This window comes from Panthera tigris, chromosome D1, assembly GCF_018350195.1.
Source record: "Panthera tigris isolate Pti1 chromosome D1, P.tigris_Pti1_mat1.1, whole genome shotgun sequence".
NCBI lineage: Eukaryota > Metazoa > Chordata > Mammalia > Carnivora > Felidae > Panthera > Panthera tigris.
The window spans coordinates 18,937,118-18,961,737 of NC_056669.1; positions in this window are offsets into that span (position 1 = coordinate 18,937,118).

Genomic DNA, 24,620 nt, shown 5'->3' on the forward strand with positions numbered 1-24,620 from the left:
ATATATTCTCTTTAGTGAAATGTCTCTTCGGGGGTTTTGCACAGTGGAGCGTTTGGGGGTTTTTGCTGTTGAAATCTCAACAGATTTGAGAGATCTCTGTATATTCTAGATACTAGTTATTTGCTGGATATGTCGTTTTCAAAGATTTCTTCCCAGCATCTAGCTTGTCTTTTATCCTCTTATCTTTCACTAAGCAAAGGTTTGTAATTTTGATAAAGTCCAACTTATCAATTTTTCCTTTTATGGATTGTGCTTCTGGGGTCCAGTGTAGGGTCTCTTTGCTTAGCCTAGTTTCCGAAGATTTTGTTCTTTTTCTTTTTTGAAGGGGTGCAGAGGGAGAGGGGGAGAGAGAATCTTAAGCAGACTCCATTCCTGCTGACAGTGGGATCATGACCTGAGCTGAAATCAAGAGCTGGAGGCTTAATGGACTGAGCCACCCAGGCACCCCTGTCCTATTTTTTAAGTTTTATACTTTTCTATTTTTTTAAGTTTTATACTTTTTTTTTTTAATGTTTAAGCCTGTGATCCATTTTGACTTAATTTTTTCAATGTGTATTTATTTTTGAGAGAGAGAGAGAGAGAGAGCAAGTGGGGAAGAGGCAAAGAGAGAGGGAGACACAGAATCCGAAACAGGCTCCAGGCTCTGAGCCGTCAGCACAGAGCCCGACGCGGGGCTCAAACTCATGAACTGTGAGATCATGACTTGAGCTGAAGTCGGACGCTTAACCGACTGAGCCACCCAGGTGCCCCACGTTGACTTAATTTTTGTTTAAAGAGGGAGATTAGGGGCACCTGGGTGGCTCAGTCGGTTAAGCGTCCGACTTCGGCCTCAGGATATGATCTCACAGTTCATGGGTTCGAGCCCTGCATCGGGCTCTGTGCTGACGGCTCAGAGCCTGGAGCCTGTTTCAGGTTCTGTGTCTCCCTCTCTCTCTCTCTCTCTCTCTCTCTCTGCCCCTCCCCTGTTCATGCTCTGTCTCTGTCTCAAAAATAAAAAATAAACAGTAAAGAAAAAAAATTTAAAAAAAAGGGAGATTAAGTTTATGATGTCCTCCTCCTTCTCCACTCCTCCCTCCCCTTCCCCTTCCCTCTCCTTCCCTTCTTCCCCTTCTCCACTGAATTACTTTGGCATTTTTGTCAGAATCAGCTGGGCATATTCGTGTAAGTCTGTTTCCGTGTTCTTTATTCTATTCCATTGATCTGTGTGTCTACTCCCTCTGCTAATATCAATCTTGATTATTGTAGCCATATAAAAAGTCTGGAAAACAGTCGTATTTTATTCCCTCTTTTCAAAATTGTTTTAACTATTTAGTTTGCCTTTCCATGTAAGTTTTAGAATAATCTTACCTATGGCTACCAAAAAGCCTTTCTATGATTTTGTTAGGAATTACATTAAACCTGCATATAAATTCGGGGGAGATGTGACATCTTTTACTGTGTTAAGTTTTCAAATCCATGAGAACAACGTGTCACTCGTGTATTTAGATTTTCTTTGATTTCTGTCATCATTGTTCTGCAGTTGTTAACATATAAGCCCCTGTACATGTTTTGTTAGATTTGCACATAAGCGTTTAATTTTTTTTGAGTGATTGTAAATGGTATTATAATTTCAGTGTCATATATTCATTGCTAATGTGTAGAAATAGAAAAACATGTTTATATTTACGTATGTATAATATATAAATGTATAAGATATATTTATTTATAAATATAAAAATGTATGTTCATCTTGGGGCGCCTGGGTGGCTCAGTTGGTTGATCTCTGAGGTCATGATCTTCCAGTTTGTAAGTTCAAGCCCCATGTCGGGCTTTGTGCTGGCCGCTTGGAGCCTAGAACCTGCTTCAGATCCTGTGTCTCTCTCTCTCTCTGCCCCTCCCACTCTCGTTCTCTGTCTCTGTCTCAAAAATAAATAAAACATTAAAAAATTTTTTAAAAATTATATTCATCTTTTATCCTGCAATGTTGCTGAAGTTACTTATTAGTTTAGGAGTCTTAGACAAGCATTCTATCTGTAAGTAAAAACAATATTATTTCTTCTTTTCCAATTTGTATGTCTTTTATTTCTTTTTCTTGCCTACTGTGTTACTGCATTTAGAAATCCCAGCACTATGTTGACTAAGACTGGGAGCAGATGTCCCTATTTTATTCCTGATCTTAGGAGGAAAACATTTAGTCTTCCACTGTTTAATGTTAGCCATTGGTTTGTTGTAGATGGTCTTTATCAAATTTAGAAAGTTCCCTATTTCTGTTTTTTTCTCAGAGTTTTTTTTTTAAAGAATCATGAATGGGTATTGAATTTCATCAAGTGCTTTTTCTGCATTGATTGATATGATCATATGATTTTACTCTTCTAGTCCATTAATATGATGAATCACACTGATTGATAGTTAAATATTGGACCAGCCTTGCATCCCTGGAATTAACTCCACCTGGTTGTGATGAATACTTCTTTTTATTAATTGCTGGATTCTATTTGATGATATCTTGTTAAGAATTTTTGTGTTCATATTCTTGAAGGATATTGGACTATAGTTTTCTTTTTTTGTATTGTCTTTGACTGATTTTGTACCGTCTTTGACTGATATCAGAGTGATGTTAGCTTTATAAAATAAATTGTAAGGTGTTCTTTCCTCTTCTGTTTTCTGGAAGAGATTGTTTAAAATTGGTGTCAATCTGGGGCGCCTGGGTGGCTCGGTCGGTTGAGCGTCCGACTTCGGCTCAGGTCATGATCTCACGGTCCGTGGGTTCGAGTCCCGCGTCGGGCTCTGTGCTGACAGCTCAGAGCCTGGAGCCTGTTTCAGATTCTGTGTCTCCCTCTCTCTGTGACCCTCCCCCATTCATGCTCTGTCTCTCTCTGTCTCAAAAATAAATAAACGTTAAAAAAAAAAATTAAAAAAAAAAAAAAAATAAAATAAAATTGGTGTCAATCTTTCTTTAAATGTTTGATTGAATTCTCCATTGAAACTAACTGGCGCAGAGATTTATTTTGGGTGAATTTCTTAGTTATGAATCCAATTTCTTTAATAATTATAGGAATATTCAACTTATCTATTTCATATTGGACAAGTCGTGGTAGTTTCTGTTTCTCAAGGAATTGATCCATTTCGTCTCAACGTTATCAAATTTATGTGTGTAGTAAGTTTTGAAATCAGGAAATGTGAATCTTCCAACTTTGTTCTTTTTGAAGATTGTTTTAATGATTTGCTGTCTCTTAAGAGTCTGTATAAATTTTGGGATGAGTTTTTCTATTTCTGCAAACACATTGTTGGGATTTTGATAAGAGATTGCATTGAATTTGTAGAAGATCACTTTGGGTAATAGTGACATCTGAACAATGTTAAGTCTCTCAATCCATGAACATGGGATATTTTTCCATTTATTTATGTCTAATTTCTTTCTGCAGTGTTTTGTAGCTTTCACTGTATAAGTCTTTTACCTTCTTGTTTAAGTTAATTTCTAAATATTTTTGATGCTATTGTAATATAATTGTTTTTTAATTTCTTTTTCATATTGTTCATTGTTAGTATATAGAAATATAAGTTACTTTTGTGTGCTGATTTTGTATTCTATTACTTTGCTGAATTCATTTATTAATTCTAATAGTTTTATTCTGATATGGAATCTTTAGTATATTATACATATAAAATTATAGCATCTGTGAATAGATATATTTACTTTTTTCTTTCCAGTTTGTATACCTTTATTTTATTTTCTTGCCTAAGTGCTCTGGCTAGAACTTCCAGTACTATGTTGAATAGAATGATAGAGTGGGCATCCTTGCCTTATTTCTGATCACAGAAGAAAAGCTTTCAGTCTTTCATCATTGAGTATGATATTTGTTGTGGGGTTTTATCATGTTGAGGTAGTTTCCTTCTGTTCCTTGTGTGTTGAGTGTTTTTATCATGAAAGAGTATTGAATTTATTGAATTTTATCAAATGCCTTTTCTGTAGCAATTGCAATGATCATGCGTTGGTTTTTTTCTTCATTCTATTAACGTGTTGTATTACAGGGTTGATTTTTGTATGTTGAACCATCTTTGTATTCCAGAAATAAATCCAACTTAGTCATAGTATATAAATTCTTAATATGCTGGTGAGTTCGGTTTGTTAGTACTTTGTTGAGGATTTTTGCATCAATGTCCACAAGGGATACTGGTTTGTAATTTTGCATTGTCTTTGGCTCTGGCATCAGAGCAATTCTGGCTTCACAGAATGAATTTGGAAATCTCCCCTCATTTTCAATTTTTTTTGAGAAGTGTTAGTGTTCTTTAAAAGGTTGGTAGAATTCACTCCTGAAGCCAGCAGGTCTGGGCTTCTTGTTGTGGTTGTTGGGAGATTTTTAATTGCTTTTTCAATTTCCTTACGAGTTATAGGTCTATTCAGGATTTTTATTTCTTCATGATTTAGTCTTGGTAGATTTTGTATTTCTAGAAATTTCTAGAAATTTGTCCATTCCATCTAGGTTATCTAGCTTGTTGGCTTATGATTACCTTAAAATCCTTTTTATATCTGTGGTTCCAGTAGTATTGTCCTCACTTTCACTTTTAATTTTAGTAATTTAAATCTTATGTCTTTTTGTGTCAGTTTAGCTAGAAGATTTGTCAATTTTATTGCTCTTTTCAAAGAACCAACTTTTGGTTTTGTCAATTTTGTCTGTTATTTTTCTATTCTCTATTTCATTTATCTCTGCTCTAATTTTTATTAATTCTTTCCTTCTGCTAGTTTTAGGTTTAGTTTGGTCTTTTTCTAGCTTACTAATTTTTAAAGTTAGATTGTTGATATGAAGTTTTGCTTCTTCTTTTAAACTCATCACTTTCTTTTTTTAAATTTATTTTCATTTATTCTTTATTTTTTATTCTTCTTAGAGAGAGAGAGACAGAGAGAGTGCAAACAGGGGAGAGGGGCGGGGGGGGGGGAGAATCCCAAAGCAGGTTCCATGCTCAGTGTAGAGCCTGACATGGGGCTCGATCCCATAACACTGGGATCATGATCTGAGCTGAAAGCAAGAGTCAGAGACTCAACCAATTGAGCCACCCAGGTGCCCCAGTCTTTTTTCTTTGTTAATGTGAGCACTTTTAGCTAATAAATTTCCTCCTTAGCACTGCTTTCACTGCATCCCATAAGTTTGGGCACCTTGTGTTTTCCTTTTTTGTCTCAAGATGTTCTAATTTCCATTTTGGTTTTTTATTTTACCCATTGGTTGTTCAAAAAGTGTATTGCTTAATCTTAACAACTTTGTGAATTTTCCAATTTTTCTCCTTTTATTGATTTCTAGCTTCATCCCATTGTGGTCAGAGGAGATATGTTGTATGGCTTTTGCCTTTAAAAATCGATTGGCATTTGGGGCCCCTGGGTGGCTTAGTCGGTTGAGCGTCCGACTTCGGCTCAGGTCATGATCTCGCGATCTGTGGGTTCAAGCCCCGCGTCGGGCTCTGTGCTGACTGCTCAGAGCCTGGAGCCTGTTTCCGATTCTGTGTCTCCCTCTCTCTCTCTGACCCTCCCCCGTTCATGCTCTGTCTCTCTCTGTCTCAAAAATAAATAAATGTTAAAAAAAAAAATTAAAAATAAATAAATAAATAAATAAATAAATCGATTGGCATTTAGTGTTGGGGGCTAACATGGCTTATCCTGGAAAACGTCCCCGTGCAGTTGAGAATAATGTACATTCTATTGTTGTTGGGTAGAGTGTTCTGTTTACGTCTGTTAGATCTTGTTAGTTTATTATATTGTTCAAACCCTCTGTTTCCTTACTTCTCTCCAGTTGTTCTAGCCATTATCGACAGTAGTCTATTAAACTCCTGTTATTACTGTAGGACTATTTCTCATTTCAATTCTGTCAATTTTTGCTTCATATATTTTTCTGGTCTGTTACTAGTGCTTATATGTTTATAATTGTTACGTCTTCTTGCTGTATTGAACCTTTTATCAGTATATAATGCCCTTCTTTGTACTTGTGACCTTTTTTGGGTTTAAAAATCTGTTGTGTTTGATATTAGGATAGCTACCCCTGCTTTCTTTGGGTTACTTTTTGGTTTGCATGGAATATCTCTTCCCACCCTTTCTCTTGCAACCTATTTATATATCTGGATCTGAAGTGAGTCACTTATAGACAACATATAGTTGGGTCATGTGTTTTTATCCACTCTGCCAATCTCTGTCTTAATTGGAGTTTCATCCGATTCTATTTCATGCGTTTCCATTTTAATTATTTTACTTTTGGCCCTAAAATTTCTATTTAATTCTTTTTATCCTGTGTTTATTTGAGGGTTTCTAGTGCTTTCTTTTTCATTCGTTTTAAGCATGTCCATAATTGTTCCCTGAAACATTTTTATCGTGGCCTCTTTAGACTTCCAGTGTCTCTGTCATTTTGGTATTGGTGTTACCACCTATTGATGTATTTTTATGTATTCTCTCGGCAATTTTTCTGGCTGTTGGTACGATGAGGAATTTCCAGTTGAAAACTGATCACATTTGTATATGTTATGATATTCTGGATCTTATGTAAACATTCCATTTTAGCTGGCTTTCTCTAACACTACTTCAAGAATGGGAAAGCAGGCCCTCTTTTTTTTTTTTTTTAATTATTTTTCAATGTTTATTTATTTGAGAGAGAGAGAGAGAGAGAGAGAGCGCACGAGCGGGGAAGGGGCACAGAGAAAGGGAGACACAGAATCCGAAGCAGGCTCTGGGCTCCGAGCTGTCAGCACAGAGCCCCACGTGGAACTCGAACCCACAAACCATGAGATCATGACCTGAGCCAAGGTTGGACGCTTAACTGAGTGAGCCACCCGGGCGCCCGAGGGCCCTCTTTTGATAATGCCTGGCAAAGACAAATGCACAGGTTCCTCACCGAGCCTCCATTGACATCCAGTGGGGGGATCCTTGTCATAGCTGGCTGGGAATGGGAGTTCTGGCTCCCCACTAATACCTCCCAAGCTGGCTGGGAGGGGTTGATGTGCCTTGTTACTGCCCTCCATCCGGCCACACTGACACCATGGGGAGGTGTCCTTATCACAGCTGGGCAGTGGTGAAAGTTCGGACTCCCCACTAGCCCTCCTCTGATACTACCCCAGAGGGGATGCGGAGGGGTGCCTCAACAGTCTGGGTGGGAGTGGAAGTCCAGGCCCCCCACATGGCCTCCTGTGTCACTGTGGGGAGGTGGGGTTACTGCCTGGCAGGGATAAAAGGTGCAGCTTCCTACTTGGTCTTTTCTGACAACGCCTGACGGGGGTGGTGGGTGCCTCACTATAGCCTGATAAGGATAGAAATCTAGGTTCCTCGCTGGCCTTTGCTGGCATGGGTGGGGGTAAGGCCACAGTGTTCTCTGTGCTTTTTGGCAGGAGTAGAGAGATTATTGTCTAAAAGTTTTCCATCTTGCTTGACTGCCTCTTTCCTGGTCCCTTGGCTAGGGTGCACAGGCTGCTGTTGACGTTATTTTTAATCTGTGCCTGTTGCCGTGTCTGAGGTTTCAGTTTCTTCAGCTCCAAGCCTGGCATATACGAAGCAAAACGAAAACCCAGAGAACGAAACCCTGCCTTGTTTCTTGGGTCCTGAGGCCCCTAGCCGGGCTTCTGCCTTTTCTCCACGTTGTAGAGTCTCGTGTTCGTGTCACGTATAACGGCCAGGCTCTTGTGTTGTAGTCTGTGGGAGGAATAGGGAAACGCGTGCCCACTCTATCTTCCTGGAAGTGGAAATATGATAAGAAAAAAAAGACATATTTTTAACAAAACAAAAAGGCTTAAATTGCAGCTGGGGGTATATGAATAAATCAAGGAGGGTGTGTCTGCTTTAATCTAGAAAGAATAAAATTGGTGACCACGGTAGTGGGTGATGATTCACAACAGCCATATTTTATTGAGCACATGGGCATACTTTCTACCATTTTTACGAGTCCTCACAGCAAACGTGTGGAGCCAGCATTATTCCCATTTCACAGTGAAGTAAACTGAGATCCAGAAAGTTTCAGAAACTTTCCCCCCCCCCAGTGTTCTATACCTAATGAATGAGACAGGAGGGAAGGATTCAAACTTTAGCCTGTCTTGGCCTAAAACCTGAAATCTCTGTGTTTCATGCCCCCTGTGGGCCTCCTTTTACAAGAGGAATCCTGGCGAACGGGAAATGTACAACGTGGCCAAGCAGCCCCCGGTATCCGTGTTTTGTAGAAAGCCCCGAGGCTCCCTGGAAGGGAGCTGTTTTTGCCTCGACTACTGATGGCATTTCTACAGAACTTGTGTTTTATATTACTTCCTTGAACAACTTTGAGATGGGGGCGTAAGCCAGACTCACTGAGGAACAGATGGGGAATCTGTAACTCAGACAGGTCAAGTGACTTGTCTAAGACCATATGGCATTTAATGCTGGAAGGAGACCTGGGAAAAAGGTCTTTGGAGTCAGGAGCCAGTAGGCCCTCCACCAGCCCCCAGCGCGGTTTCCAGCTTGGTCTCTGCACTGTGGCTGTGTTGGTACTAAGGTGCAGAGTCGGCTGCAGTTAAATCACGGCCTCTCCTCCAGCAGCCTCCCGGCTTGCGCCAGTTTGCAGACTGTATCTGATGGAAACCTTATGCCGAACAAAAAAAAACAAACCTGAAAACCAGACCCATCTCAGTATCTCCATCCGCTGGATAAACATCTCTAAGACAGACGCACAGGGAGGCCAAACTCCCCTTGCCAAGTTTTTAACCTAAAGTTTGGAAGCCGTCTGCATTTTCCGTAGAGCAGTAAACTATTTTCATTCCTTTTACAGGGAACGGCTCCTTATGGGGTGATAATTTACTTTTAATCTCTCTTTCAGGGAACTGATGATTTTGCCTTCTTGCCTGATAAAAAGTTGTGGGTTAAAAGAAAAGGCCCATTTTTTTTTTTTTTTTTTGAAGTTTTCTTCTTTCCCATCTTTCCTTTTTTTCCCTTTTGAAAGCCTGCTTTGGGAGTCTTTGGAGCCTTGCCTCTTTATTCGGAGAGAACTTGGCTCCTTCCTGGTGCCCCCATTCCTCTGCCGAATCTAATCTGACTGTTCTATTTATAATTCTTGAGCAAGATGAATCTCGTCTTTGTGTTTCTTTCTGAGCAACAGAGTCCCCTCCCTAGGACTACAGCCATTTAACCTCTACAAGAATCTCTTTAATTTCTCTGCAGATTGCCAGAAAGCAGGCAGCTGAAACCCTAGCAGGTCCTGGATCATATCAGACCTGCTTTAAACTGGCACCCTTCTCCATCCCCCAACCTCCTGGGAATTCGTTTGGGAACAGGGTTCTGCAGAGAAATTCCCAGCAGCCCTCTGGCAACGCCAGCTTGGTCTGGGAAGTCTGCTGGGGAGGGGCGCACTCTGGAAAGGGGAGAGGTTCTAAGAGGGAAGCCCCGCCCATTTCTAACCTGCCTGGATTCCTCCCAGATCCCTCAAGGCTTGTACAGACGTTATGTGGTATTTACCTCTAAACTTAGGTTCATCACATTGTTTTGCCTGGAAACCATCTGGCTGAGCCCCTCCTTTTACAGAGAAGACAATGGAAGCCACGGGAAGGAAAGTGACCGACCCAAAGTCACACATTTAGTCAGTTCAAGAGTTCAGACTGTAAAGTAGGTACCCCACCTGGACCTCCTTGAACTTATGGAGGCATTATTTTAATTAAATGTATCCACTGCAATTGAATGCCATTGAAAAAAAATGCATGTCTATTTTTTATGCCTAAAAAATTTTTTTTAATCTTGATTTATTTTTGAGAGAGAGAGAGAGTGTGTGCAAGTGGGGGAAGAGAGAGAGAACAGAGAGAGGGAGACACAGAATCCAAAGCAGGCTCCAGGCTCCGAGTTGTCAGCACAGAGCCCAACGTGGGGCTCGAACCCACGAACTGTGAGATCATGACCTGGGCTGAAGTCAGACGCTCAACCGACTGAGCCACCCAGGCGCCCCTATCATTTATGCATTTGTAATGTCTACGCATCTTCTAAATTCCTCTCTTTGTTCCCTGTCTCCCATACTTCATTGGTACCCATTTGTATATCCAGTACAGGTCTTTCTGTTCTCCGGGGGTCTTAAAAGATGCCCTGGAATATGACTTCTACAACTGGGGTTTGAGAAGGACGTGATGAGCTTCCGAACCCGGAACTAGAGCACGCACATCACTGGGTCTCACGGAGGCCTGAAAGCTCTGAGGGGCTTGCTCAGAAGGCATAGCCAGTAAGTAAGCACACCGGGGGCTGGAGTCTGAAACCCACCCTCTTCCTATCCAGTGCATTCCACCCTACTCCCTTCCTGCTGGCTCTGTGTGGCTCCCAGTTCTGACATGTTCACATAGACAATTTGCGTTAGTTAGGGCTCGCTCCGAATAACCAGACTTCTAGCCTGACGTTCATTTGTAAGAGGAGGACGTACCATCATGCTTCTGAATCCAGCCACATTTTTATCCTCATTTGCTGTGAGCTTCCTTGTAAAGTTAAATGAGAAAGGGCCAACACATTTACTTTGACCTCCATAACATCGCTGGTCTTCTTACCTCCTAGGATAAATTAAGATGGTCTTGTATGTTTTTAGGGAGCAGGAATCCCTGTGTCCCATTGAACGTATATAAGCGCATTTACCCCTTGAAACTACTGAGACCCATTTGAACGTAACACAAATGCTGCTTTAAGCCAAGCATAATTAGATTTAATTCATACTGAGATCCAGGTGGAGCAAAGTCTGTGATCAATGGCTTCCTAACCTTGTAACTGTCTCAGTGTCCCTGCGTCCCTCTTCCCGCGACATACCTTTTGCTTCCGGTTCTAAATTCTTTGTGAAGCATGGTGTGGTGCACTTTCTGGGAAGCACCCAAAGAGAGGAAATGGGAGCTTCAATATTTTGAAAGAACCCACTTGCTTCGCTGTAGGTTCCAGCCTCGCTTATGGTGGAGGTATTGCCTCCAGTTAATTAAGGATATGAACATCCATTTAGTACACAGAGGGAAGGGAAATTATGTTCCTTGAGGGTCTAGTAAGTCTCAGACACTGTGCTACATTTGTCATACGCATTTTGCTCTTTTAACCCGCACGGCATCTCTGGTGGGCAGGTATGGTTATCCCCCTTTTACTAGTAGAGAAATTAAAACTGAGTGAGATTGAAGAAATTTCTGCCTAAGGCTATTCAGAATAAAGGATTTAATCTGACACCAACCCCAGTTACTATTATGAACGTTCTCGTATCTTGTGGAGTATGTGTGAGAATTTCAGGGTGTGTGTGTGTGTGTGTGTGTGTGTGTGTGTGTGTCTGTGTGTGTTTGCGTAGCAATGGAACAGCTCAGTCCTGAAGAGTGCGGGGCTTCAACATTGGGAGACATTGCCAAATTGCTCTCCATAGTGACTATTTATAGTCTCGCCAGCAGTGTTTAAGAATTCTTATTCCTCCATATCCTTGCCAACGTTTGATGTGATCAAGATTTTTAATTTTTTCCCTGGCACCACTTGGTATTTCATTGTGGTTTTAACTTACATTTTACTTGATTACCATGAGATTGATTGTCTTGTAGATGTTGTGATTATTGCCCGTTCAGGTTTCCTTTGTGCAATGCTTGTTCATCACTTTTGCCACCTTTTCTTTTTTCGGTATTGTGTGTCTTATTTCTACTTGATTTATAAGAGTGCATATATATGGATATATATGGATACACATACACACACACACACACACACACACACACACACATATATATTCTGGATTCTTCTAATCCTTCTATAATTATCTACGTGTTAAATATCTTTTCCCAATCTACAACTTCTTACTTTTTCAACGATGGCTTATTTTTTAAGGCAAGCTTTATTGATCTATAGTTTGTATAGTCACAAAATTTACTCGCTGTAATGGACAGATTGATGTGTTTTGAATAAATATATGGTTGGACAACCATTGCTGCAATTTTAGGGCAGTTCCATCACCCCTAAAAGTTTCCTCTTGGCCACTGTCAGTGAATCTCACCTCCTACCCGAAGCCCCAGGCAACTACTGATCTGCTTTGAGTCTCTAGTTTGGATTTTTCTAAAAATATCATATAACTGGAAGTATACAATATGTAGTCTTTCATGTCCGGCTTCTTTTATCTAATGTAATATTTTAGAAGTTCATCCCTGATGTTGCATATCCAACTACTGTTGTTTGTTCCTTTTTTATTGCTGGCTAGTATTCCATTGTATGGCTCTATCATTTTGTTCATCCACTCCAATATTTGTATGGTTTACAGCATTTAACTATTATGAATAATTTGTTATGTACATCTGTGTACAAATTTCTGGGTAAATGTATATTTTGATGTCTTTCAGGTAGATATTTAGAGTGGAATTGCTGATTTGTATGTTAATTCTGTGTTTAACACTCTTTAAGAAACTGCTGAACTATCTCACAAAATGGTTGTACCATTTTTCATCCCCATCAGTTTTGTATGTATATTTAAAAAATTTTTTTTAAGTTTTTTAATTTATTTTGAGAGAGAGAGAGAGTGAGCACAAGTGGGGGAGGGTCAGAGAGAAGAGGAGACAGAATCCCAAGCACCAGTGTTGCAGAGCCTGATGCAGGGCTTGAACTCACAAACTGTGAGATCACAACCTGACCCGAGATCAAGCGTTGGACGCTTAACCGACTGCACCACCCAGGTGCCTCCAAAGTGCATGTATATTTTAAAAGTGGGCATATTAGGGCTCCTGGGTGGCTTAGTTGGTTGACCATCCAACTTCAGCTCAGGGTGTGATCTGTTTCTGAGTTCGAGCCCAGCTTTGCGCTCTATAGTGACAGCTCAGAGCCCGAAGCCATTCTGTCTCCTTCTCTCTCTCTGCCCCTCCCTGGCTCACATTCTGTCTCTGTCTCTCTCTTCTCAAAAGTAAATAAGCATTAAAAAATAAAAAAATAAATAAAAGTGGGCATATAATTTGAATAGACACTTCACTGAAGGAGATATGTGAATGGCTAACATGGAAAGATGCCCAGCATTATTAGTCAGTAAGGAAATGTAAATTAAAAGCACAATGAGCTAACACTAAGTCCCCACCAGAATGGCTATAATTAAGATGATTAGCAACACCAAGAGCTGGTGGGGGTGTGGAAAGACAGTTTCCCTTAAGGTGTGATGTCACTAAGGTATCTGCTGAAATTTTTCGTTCTTACTTTAATTTTTATCTTGACTTCTTAAAGGTCACCCCTGTGTCTGCATAGCTAGCGGCCAGCCAATGATCTGGGCAGAGGCTGTTCTGGATTCAGTGAGGCTTTTACCCTGTGCTAAATGATCTATGGGCGAGCAGGGAAACTAAGACGTGCAACCAGTGCTCAGGTCTCCCATGGATTTTATCTCCAGACTTCCTTGGGTCTCCCTTGCACATGTGTGTAGTTTTGCAGTCACTAAGGTGTGTGTGGGGAGTCTATTTCAGCGCTTCTATGGCATTTTCATTTCCTGGATCTCTCCATTAAATTTCGGATTGGTCTATCACTCACCACAACTAAGGTTGCAATCTTGGACGAGCAAGCTGTTACGGGTTTCCCTCATTTATTTCCTATAGTTCAAGCCATAGGAAATTCTTATTTCCTATAGAATTCACCACTTTTAGTTGGAAAAGCCCCGGGTGTTTGCTCCCCATGTCACCCCTCCGACCACCATCATGGATTGAACCTCATCTCTCTGGCAGCAAAGCTCCTAGTTTTGCAGCTGGCTAAGCACTGGCAAAACTACAAGGCTTACCAGTCAAACTGGGGCAAATAGATTGAGCAGCCCCAGGCAAGATGACCACAGACCCTTCTTGTTCTCACCCAAAGTTCTAGCAGTTTTTCAAGAATAAAGCTTTCCAATTTATTATCTACCATTGGTTGATTTCTAGGACCTTGAAATGATTGATTTTGACAATTTGTCCAGTGTTGTATGTATTTTGGAAAAACTGCTTCATCCTGCCATAATCAAAAGCCCCTCTAATGATGTCTTTTGAAGTGCAAAATATTTTGATTTCAATATAGTCCGATTATGCTTTGAATCTTTAAGGAATTCTCCTGTATCACAAAGCCATAAACATATTCTCTTGTAATTCTTCCAAAACTTTTCATCTTTATATGTTTGTTTCTATTATAAATGGCTTTTTAAAAAGTTTATTTATTTTAAGAGAGAGACGGGGGGAGAGGGGCAGAGGGAAAGGGAGAGAGAGAATCCCAAGCAGGCTCTGTGCTGTGAGTGTGGAGCCCCATGTGGAGCTCAGTCCCACAAACTGTGAGATCTTGACCTGAGCTGAAATCAGGAGTCAGATGTTCAACCGACTGAGCCACCTGTAAGTTGCTTTCAATGGGTGTGGGATAGGGTAGAAATTTTTTTCTTTACTCATAAGGATGAGTTACCCTAGCGCCATTTATTGAATTGCCCATCCTTTCCCCGCCCACCCCTGATCGACATTTCCTCTAATATATGTAAAATTTCCTCATATATATGGATATATTTTTGAGCTCTGTAGCCTGTTTTTGTGTGTGTGAAGTTTTTTAATTTGCCCATCCCTTTTCCAACCCTACAGTGTTAGTCTTGAAATCATTTAGGGCAAATGTTTTTTAAGATTGTCTTCGCCTTTTTTCGGCCTTTTGCTCTTTCATACGATTATAGAATTTGGCTTCTTAAGTTACATGAAAAATTATATTAGGACTCTGATTGGAATTTTTTTGAATGTATATATTAGTTTAGGAATAATGGACATATTTAAGATATTGAATATTCTTATCCATGAACTTGGTACATCTTTCTACTTGTTTAGCTCATTTATTTTTTCAATGATGTTATATCATTTTGTCCTTAAGGACGCTGTACATTTTCTGTGAGATTAATTATTTGGTTACTTTATTTTGGGTGTTGTCAATGGTATTTGCAAAATCACATTAACATTTTTTTGTTTAATTTATAAGGTAATTAATTTGTGTATATTTATGCTATATACAACAATGTTAAATCTACTATTTTTTCTTATAGATTCTTTTGTTTTATTATTTCATAGAGCTAATCATGTCGACTGCAGTACTAACAATTTTTTCTTTTCAATTTTTATACCTGCTGTTTCTTAGACTTTTCTTACTGTCCTGTTTAGAACTTCTATTATAAAGACAGACATGTTGATAGTGGGAATTTCTGCAACTTTCCTATAAAACTTTTAACATTTGATCATTAAAAATGATGTATGAGAGAAGTTTTTGGTAGATGTAAAAAATCCCCTTGTATTCTTAGTTTGCTAATTTTTTTTTTCTTTTTAAATTGCATGGGTGTTGCATTTTATCAATTTTTAATATTTTTTTCCTGTATCTTTGGAGCTATGAGTATTAGCATATGGTTTTTCTCCTTCAGTCTATTAATATCATGAATTATGTTACTCAGATTTCTAATGTTAAGCTATATATGAATTCCTGGCATACACCCAACTTGATCATAATGCCTTTTTTATTCATTGCTTGATCTGGTTTGCTACTAATTTCCCTCATACTGCCGTATCTAAGTGAGTTAGGCCTACATATTTTTTTCATACCATCGCTTACTTCAACTTTTTGAAGAGTAACATGCATATTATTGACTACTGAATGGGTCATCTTATTCAACACCTCTGTTGGGGAGCCCGGGTGGCTCAGTGGGTTGAGCGTCAGACTTCGGCTCAGGTCATGATCTCATGGTTCGTGGATTCGAGCTCCAGGTTGGGCTTTGTGCTGACAGTGCGGAACCTGCTTGAGATCCTCCCTCTCTCCCTCCCTCTCTCTCTCTCTCTCCCCCTCCCCCCCCCTCAAAAATAAATAAACGGGGTGCACCTGGGTGCCTCAGTCAGTTAAGCGCCGGACTCGGTTTCAGCTCAGGTCATGATCTCGTGATTTTGTAAGTTCGAGTCCCACATCGGGCTCTTCACTGGCAACAAGAGGCCTGCTTGGGATTCCCTTTCTCCCTTTCTCTCTGCCCCTTTCCTGTTTGCACTGTCTCTGACTCACTCAAAATAAATAAAATAAACTTGAAAAAATAAATAAATAAACATAAAAAAAGACCTCTTTTAGGGTGGGAGCAGTGGAAATGGGGCATATGCAGAAGACAGGGAAAAGAAAAAAGGGGGGGATTTAGTGACTGTTTAGAGTTGGGAAACAGGAATTTGAATACAAGTGCCACCACAAACCAAGGGAAGGAAGCGAGCATCAGGAACTGTGGATAGTAAATATGGACGATAAAAAAAAGTTAAGTTTACGTTAAGATATGAGTTTGAGACGTTGAGATGGCCAGCGAAACTGTCCAGCAGGCAATTAGGAATTTGATTTCGAAACTGCAAGCTCATGGCTGGAGGGACAGCCATGGGAGTCATTTGCCATAACCAAACTATGTGGGTGGATGAGATCATCATCTGAGATGAGCACACAGGGAAGAGGGTAGAGGATGGGGCCTTGAAGGGTGACCACAGTTGGGAGGATGGGGAAGGAAGGGAAAAAGAAGCTGTGAAGGAAAGAGCAAGTAGGAAACAAAAGTCGCAATTTTCTGAGCTAGAGCTCCAAACCGGAAGCGAGAGCGGATGGAGACTGGTACCTCCTCGTTTAGTTCACACGACCGAGAAAAGGAGACCCGTTGCATTTGTCGAGAGATTTTTGGAGGAACCATTCTTAAAAACCTGCCTCTTGTGACCTAGAAAAACAGATCCCGTCCCATAGATCAAAGGTAGTTATATATATCTTATCATCCACTGGCCTCAAGGTTATTTGCCTTTTCAGTTATTTATCCAGTATCATGCAAAATCGGTTTAAGTATCGCCTTGGATTCAGATCATAGATTATCTACTTTTCACCGCAAATATCGTGTAGACTATGAGATCTTTTAACCTTGTCCTAGACGTAGTTGGTAGTATGGTCTGCATGTAGCATATCATTGTTAAAAGGGTTGATAGAAAGCATCTTTCTCATGTCACAGATGAGAACATTCAGGACCAGAGAGGTGCAGTGAGGTGACCCGGGTCACTTGGGGAGTTAGAGGCAGAGCTTGGATCAGAGACCAGGTGGATCTCCTGACTTGTAGCCTTTGTGACCCAGAACTTTATGAGGATCAACGCGTGAATTGACAACACGTGAACAGACAACACTCTGTTCTTGAACTGATAATCTGTTCACTTTATCGATAGCTGTTTCCTTAGTTATGAGCTGTTAGTTTATCCAAATGGGATTTGCTGGTGACTACAAACACACTGTGTTGCATTCAAATTTTTTTTTTTTTATGTTTAAATGTGTTCTTTGGATATACAGAGGACCCATAATGGAGATATTTATTTATTTATTTTATTTATTTATTTTTTTAATTTTTTTTTAACGTTTTTATTTATTTTTGAGACAGGGAGAGACAGAGCATGAACAGGGGAGGGTCAGAGAGAGGGAGACACAGAATCTGAAACAGGCTCCAGGCTCTGAGCTGTCAGCACAGAGCCCGACGTGGGGCTCGAACTCATGGACTGCGAGATCATGACCTGAGCTGAAGTCGGCCGCTCAACCGACTGAGCCACCCAGGCGCCCCCATAATGGAGATATTTAAATAACTTTGCCATTACTTGACAAACAGAAATGTCAACCGAGGCGGGATCCATTAATTTGTTGATAAGTGAGTCACTGGGTGAGTCCTTCAGCCTCCACATTAATAATCTTTAATTCATCCTTCTTGAAGCACAAATTCAGTTCCTGCAAACATATAAGCTAACATTTGTACGGCTTATTGTATTCACTAGACTGGAAGCTCTTAACACATAATATTCTTTTATGCAACAATATTTAAGGAGTGTCACCCAACTGTGTGCCAGGTACCAGGGACGCAGCAGTGGGTCAAACACACCAAGTCCCTTCCCTCAGGGAGCATATATCATGGCAGCAGAGGGGTAGACGATGCATGTGCAGACAAATGGTGTTTTTCTCAGTGACAAGAGCGATGGGATAGACAGTGACCAGGGGAGGAGTGGTTCTACATTGGTGTGGCAGGGAAGGGTCCTTGCTGCAGGTTGGTTCCTTGGGAGGACAACTCTGGATTGGGGATCACCGTATAGGGAGGGTATCGCGGAGCTCTCTTTTCGGATCAACACCCATGCAGGAGTACAGGAAACAGTATTTGCGAGAGGGAGGAGTTGGGCTGTTACATGGTCGCAGCAAAACCTCAGCCTCCAGAGCCACGGGGAACTTCGCTGCGACTCTGTGGTCAGAGGCAGAGGGCTGGCCTCTAGACCCTCTTAGTGGCCAGTGTTGTACATGCGCTGAGTTGGGGTGTGGGTGGGTGAGGCCTTGGATAAGATGGGCAGAGGAGGGCAATCTACGAAAGGGCCCAGCTGTGAGCTGTCGGTTTCCAACACACCCAGCAGCTATGGGCACGATGCTTGAGTCCTGAAGTGACGTGTCACAGCATCCGCTATCGCCCCTCTGAGCAGGGGACATTTGAGCTAAGACCGGATGATGCGATCCCTTTTAATCCTGGGGTTGATATTGTGACTTATCCCCCTTTTGCCTCTTAGAAGCTCAGAGAGGTAGAGTGGCTCTGAGTCATACAGCTAATGGGAAAAAACCCAGGGCTTTTTCTAGGACCCGGCTGTATGTGGTTCCATTTAGGCCTATACCTGTGAAAGTACCATCGGCAGGCATTTCTGTAAACACTTTGATGAAGGTTTTGGGTGCCTTGCCAGCAGCATAAAGGGTAGGGTTCTGTGCCTTTCACTGGGAGGCATAATGGTAGGGCGAGCCCGGAGGCCATGTTTATAGCTTTGTTCAAATAAATGATTAGACATCTTTCTGCAAAATAGATCTTCAGAATTCAGAAAGTTTTCAAATAATATGCTGACAACTTAGTTAAAACCAAGTGGAACAAATATCCCTAGATGTTATGTGCTCCAAAAGTCAAAAAGCCAACCACAGCCATGCCAAACATCTGCAAGTATTTTTAGCCTTCTAATCTGTAATCTTTTTTTTTTTTTTTTTTTTTTTTTGGTTTCAAGTACGTGTGGAGAGCACCGGGTGTTACCATCAATTGCTCCAAGTTTGTTCCTTGCCTGGGTTTCAACCTGTGTCCCATGTCCTTCCTGTCTAGGCTGGGCTGCAGTCAGGCAATGCCTTAAATGTCATGTTCCTTGGCAATTTTAACGTGCTTCTGCAGAAGTTATTTCATCCAGTGCTCATAAAAATACTGGCAGGTGTGGATCTTTATTCCCCTTTCACCAATAAAGAAACTGAGTCCCCAAGAAGTTAAGCGCCACGGATGCGTAACTTGAACTCCAAGTCCTTGGGTTATAAGTCTACACAGTCTCGCGGCGCCTGGGTGGCTCAGTCGGTTAAGCGTCCGGCTTTGGCTCAGATCATGATCTTGTGGTTCACGAGTTCAAGCCCCGCGTCGGGCTCTGTGCTGACAGCTTGGAGCCTGCTTCAGATTCTGTGTCTCCCTCTCTCTCTGCCCCTCCCCCACTTGTAGGTACTCTGTCTCTCTCTCTCAAAAGTAAATAAACATTTTTTTAAAAAGACCACATATTCTTTCTATTACTTCTCTGTCTACAGAGCTCTGAGCCGGGTTTCTGGGGCGTGGGAGTGGGGATCTGAGAGAAAAACGAAGGCACAGGAATGAGGAGACAACGGATTGGCGTTCTTAACTATCAGGGCCAGTCATGAAACTTCCTTAGGCCTTAGGTATCTCACTGGAGAAGTGACAGAATGGAACTAGATTCTTTCTAGGACTTTTCTCGACTCGAAGCTTCTCTGCTGTTAAGGAAACAGAGCAGGAAAACCAAAATCAAACCAGTAGGCAACAACGACAAAAAACAACCATGCTACCCCAGGTCTGTGGCCGCAACCTTAACTCTACAGCAACTCTTCCTTTCGCATTCTCGCCATTGACTGAGAGCCTTCATTGTGAACACTGCTCAGGTAGCTGCTGATTTCCTGGGACCAATGTCACTATTTTACACATAATGGCGAACAGACTGGAGAGATCAAATTAAATCCATTTCCACTTTAGGATGGGAAATTTGTTTGGAACAATCAAGAGGGTTTGGAGCAGTAAGCATGGGTTTTCAATTGCCATCAAATGGCAAATTGCTTAATGTCAATTGGCATTAAGTGGACTGATTTGTACCCAATTAATACACCGCGGTTGGAAAGGAAGAAAACAATTGCCTTTAGCTAGATCGTTCTTCTCTGGGTTCTTCCTGCATGGAGCTCCGAGCAGTTTGCAGACATTCTCTTTTATTCCCATAAATCCCCTGCCCCTGTGAGCCACATCCTCCCCTGTTGGGAAGGATGGACCTGGAGAAGCTCACTTAACTTTTTTCATGCTCCAACAGTCCCATTTAGGGAGTGGCTACTATAGGACCCCTGATGGCAACACAGCGTTGGTGGCATGAGAGAGTTAATGCAGCTTTCAGAAGTCTTTCCTTTCCAACTAGAGCTTGGGTTTGGCCCTGGAGAAAGCTGGCCTACTGGCCATTAGGCTGAATTATGGGGCCAAGCCACTCCCAGCATTCCCTTGGAAGACTCCCGCTGGAGAATCCAAGGGATCAGAGTAGCGCTAGGGGTGACAAGTCAGATGCATGACGACCCAGTGTCTCCACAAGATCTGACACCCCCCTTGGCTTTGACAGACCATCGCAGAGGAAATACAGGTCACCCGGTCACTGCCAGCTGACATGATGGCACGCGGAAGCCCAGCTAAATCCATGCTGCAGAGATTCCCCAGATGAGAGAAAGCCATGTGAGCCCTCACTGGCCAGTTGGAGCTGGATGAAGAGGGACAGTGGCCTCCATTGTCACATCCGTAGATTTTATGCTCCCTTGGGTCGGTGATTTACATTTATATAGACTCTTTCAAACTCTGGGTTCTAAAATGGCTTTGCTGGTTTATATGTATAGGGCACCACTTTGTATCAGCAGTTGGCTCTGGGTGCATTAACAAAACCTGACCATCTGCCTTTAAACAAAAGCATGTGGCTCAGGTTTAACTTGGTCGTTTTAAGCCATACCTGACTTGAATGAATTCCTCCGGGTGCTTTTGTTTTGTTTGGCTGTTGTTGTTTTGTTTTGTCTTGTTTTCAGGGCACATAAACGTGAGGTATGGTGCCACTGGATGAACCCTTTAGTCCGACTCCCTTTGGATGCAAGGTAGTTCTGTTAGCTGTCCTTCCCCTGTGATTTAGGTATGAGCATAAAGAGTCAATATGACAGATAAAAATACAGGTGATGGCTCCCTCCTTCCGCCTGAGCCCCCAGAGCATTTTCCACTCTTTTCCATGAATTTGTCCGAAGAAATACCTGACGAGGAAAAAGAACGTACGTGAAAATCACTTAGTGAATGGCTAAGCTCCATCCGTAAGGGTGTTCCTAGGCAAAGAAGCAGCCTCTCGTAGCAGAAGGATCTCTGCATCTGCAGTCAGAAGGCCTAGATTTGAGCCAAATCACTGCAAGTTAGGAGCAGTGAGATCTTAGTTTCCAAGTTTAAGTGGAGATCTACCGATTCTGTCTGCTTAAGACAGGTGTTGAGGAGCAAAGCACATCTGCCTGGGGCATCAGTCGTCAGTGACTGCCAGGGTTGGTTTGGCTGTTTGGTTGGCAGTTTTGGCCCTGTCCCTTTCTCTCTCTCGGTTGGAGAGAATGGCTTTCCCAAATAGAAGAGGGCTATTCTTGGATCTAGTTATGTGACTAGATGGAAGGCCTCTGACAAGGATTGTTGCAAGGACCGAATATGACAGGATATACAACAGAGACTTCCTACTTCTGAGAGGCCCTACAAATGCAACCAAATCCTCACGCAGGAACTTGCTGGAACCCGTTTTCCCTGGAGTACAATTCCCGAGACTGCTCGTGAGTCTAGCTACTGAACCTAAGATGCTGTCTCTCTACAAAGCTTGAAGGATCTCTGGAAACATGAATTGTTGCTCATCATAGCCTCTCTCATACTAGACTTACTCACAGTGTGCCACCGTGTCCCTTAGATAGAGTTTCTCAGTCTGGGCACTACTGGAGTTTTAGATCAGATCGTTCTTTGTGGTTAGAGACTGTCCCATGCGCGGAAGGATGTTTAGCAGCGCCTGTGGCCTCTACCCACCAGATGCCAGCAGCACCTTCCCTTAGTAGTGACAATCAGAAATGTCTCCAGACGTTGCCAAATGTCCCCGGGGAGGGGGGCGGGGCAAAAACCACTCCTGGCTGAGAACCACTGAGTTAGACTGTGAGATCCATGGAAGCAAGTTTTAGTCTTTGTTTTTTTTTTTAAGTTGTATCCTTGCACCAAGTAGCATACTATCCAGCCCTAGTAGGTGCTCAATAAAAAGTAGTTGGGTGAAATTTCAAACTGAACTAGATTCTGTGTCTCCCTGTCTCTCTGCTCCTCCCCCACTTGTGCTCTGTCTCTCAAAAATAAAAGAAAAGAAAATAAAAAATAAAAAGGGGCGCCTGGGTGGCTCCGTTGGTCAAGTGTCCGGCTTTGGCTCAGGTCATGATCTCGTTGTTTCTTGAGTTCGAGCCCCGTGTCGGGCTCTTGTGCTGACAGGTCGGAGCCTGGAGCCTTCTTGGGATTCTGTGTCTCCCTCTCTCTCTCTGCTCCTCCCCCACTTGTGCTCTGTCTCTGTCCCTCAAAAATAAACTTAAAAAACCAAAACCCTAAAAACCCGTGAACTAAATAGCAAAGTTTCACTTTAGGATGAGAGTCACCTCCCGCCAACTTTGCAGCCTCAGTTAAAGAGGCCGCGTTGGAAAGCAGGTGAAGCACATCGTGGTTGTGAAGCATGTTTCAATGGGGAAACCCTTGTCAGCAAAGAGTATAGGTTCACGGCACCATTTGATGACAGATTTAGAAGAAGTAATCGAAACTATGCCAGATTGCCGTAGGGTTGCCCAAACGCTCTGGAATTTAGGCATCTGAGGATTTATTTATACCTGTCCATTCGTTCTTTATCACTCGTCCCCTTTCCTGTGTCCTCCTTAGTCAGAGACGTGCTCATCGTATAATTTTCCAGTTGGCTTTGGGTTCTTGACCTGTTCCTACCTCAGGTCTCCTGCAGGTTCTCCGACAAACCGATTGGGAATTGTCATTGTCTTTATAACCAGATGAAGTGGTGCCTGTAGCCCCAGGAAGGAAGAGAAAGGGAGGTGTTAGGGGGTTTTAATCAGCCTAGCTGGTATAGGACTGCCGACTTGGGGTGTTCCGGGGAGGCTGTATCTCCTGCGATTTTAGTGGGTAGATGGTGGAGCAGTTTCCAGGGTTTCTAGACCACAGGCATGTCCCCGGGGAGTGCCAGCCAGCCTTTGGAGCACTTTTCCCCTCCGGAGGCAGTGACCGTTCTCCAGGTGGCTCTTCAGCTAAAGCAGAACATGTCTGCTCTGCTCTCCTTCACAGTGAAACGCTTGGAAAGAGTGACTGATAGGAGATGCTCCAGTCCCCTCTGTCTCACTTTCTCTTGAACATACCACACTCAGGATTGACAGAAAATTGTTCTCGTCAAGGTCACCAGGACCTGCCGGTTGCTAAATGCATGGTCAATTGGTATCCTCACCCCGCTTCATCTGTCAGCCACATTTGACCCAAGTGACCATCTGTCTTCCTTGAAACGCTTTCTTCACCTGGGTCTCAGGACACCACACTCTTCCTGGTCCCCCTCCTCCCCACTCCCAAGGGCATTCCTTCTCGGTGATTGTTGCTGGCCCTGCCTCCTCTCCTCGGACCGCTCCAGGGTTCCTCTTTCCCCTCTGGTCCTTTCCCCCACTATACTCTCCTCCTCTCTCTTTTATACACGAGTCTGATGGCATTAAATATGGCTACGGACTGGTTTGAGTCCCCCCACCACCCCAAATTCATATGTTGAACTCCTAACCCCCAATGGGATGGTGTTCGGAATTGGGCCTTTTGGAAGGTGATTAGGTTAAGAGGAGGTCAGGAGGGTGAGATTCTCTTGATGGGATTAGTGCCCTTTTAAGAACAGACACCAGGGAACTGGTTTCTTCTCTTCTCCCTCTGCCATGTGAGGACACAGAGATAAGGCAACTGTCTCCAAGTTGAGAAGAGGGCCCTCATTAGGGAACTGGGTTGGCTGGCACCTTGACCTTGGGCTTCTCAGCCTCCCGAACTGTGGGCAATAAATTCCTGTTGATTAAGCCACTATGGCAGCCCAAACAGACCAATACAAATACTGCCTGCTGGCAACCTATGCATTTATATCCAGCCTGCGTATCTTTCCAGAATGCCAATCTCAGATGCCTACTTGCCCACCCACCATCTCTGCCTGGATAACTAATAGGTGTTAACATACCCCAAAAGGAACTCCCTCACTCCACAACCTATTACTACAATGTACTCCGTCTCAGTGAATGGCAGTCTCTACTTCCGGTCGACCAGGCTAAGAACCTCGGAGTTGTGTCTCTCAGACTTCATGGCCAATCCTTCGGCAGAACATCTAGCTCTGCCTTCAAATATATATCCCCGAGCCAATGACTTCTTGCCACCCTCACCACCCACCACCTTAGTTCAAGGTGCCAGCATCCTGGATTGTGGCAGTAGCCTCCTAACTGGCCCCAGTGCCCCCAGTGGGGGCCCCCCGTGCCCCCAGACTTGCCCCTGACTCCTGCCTTCTCCTGTCTGTTTTCAACATAGCAGCTAGCTCACATCCCACTTCTGCTGAACATCCTC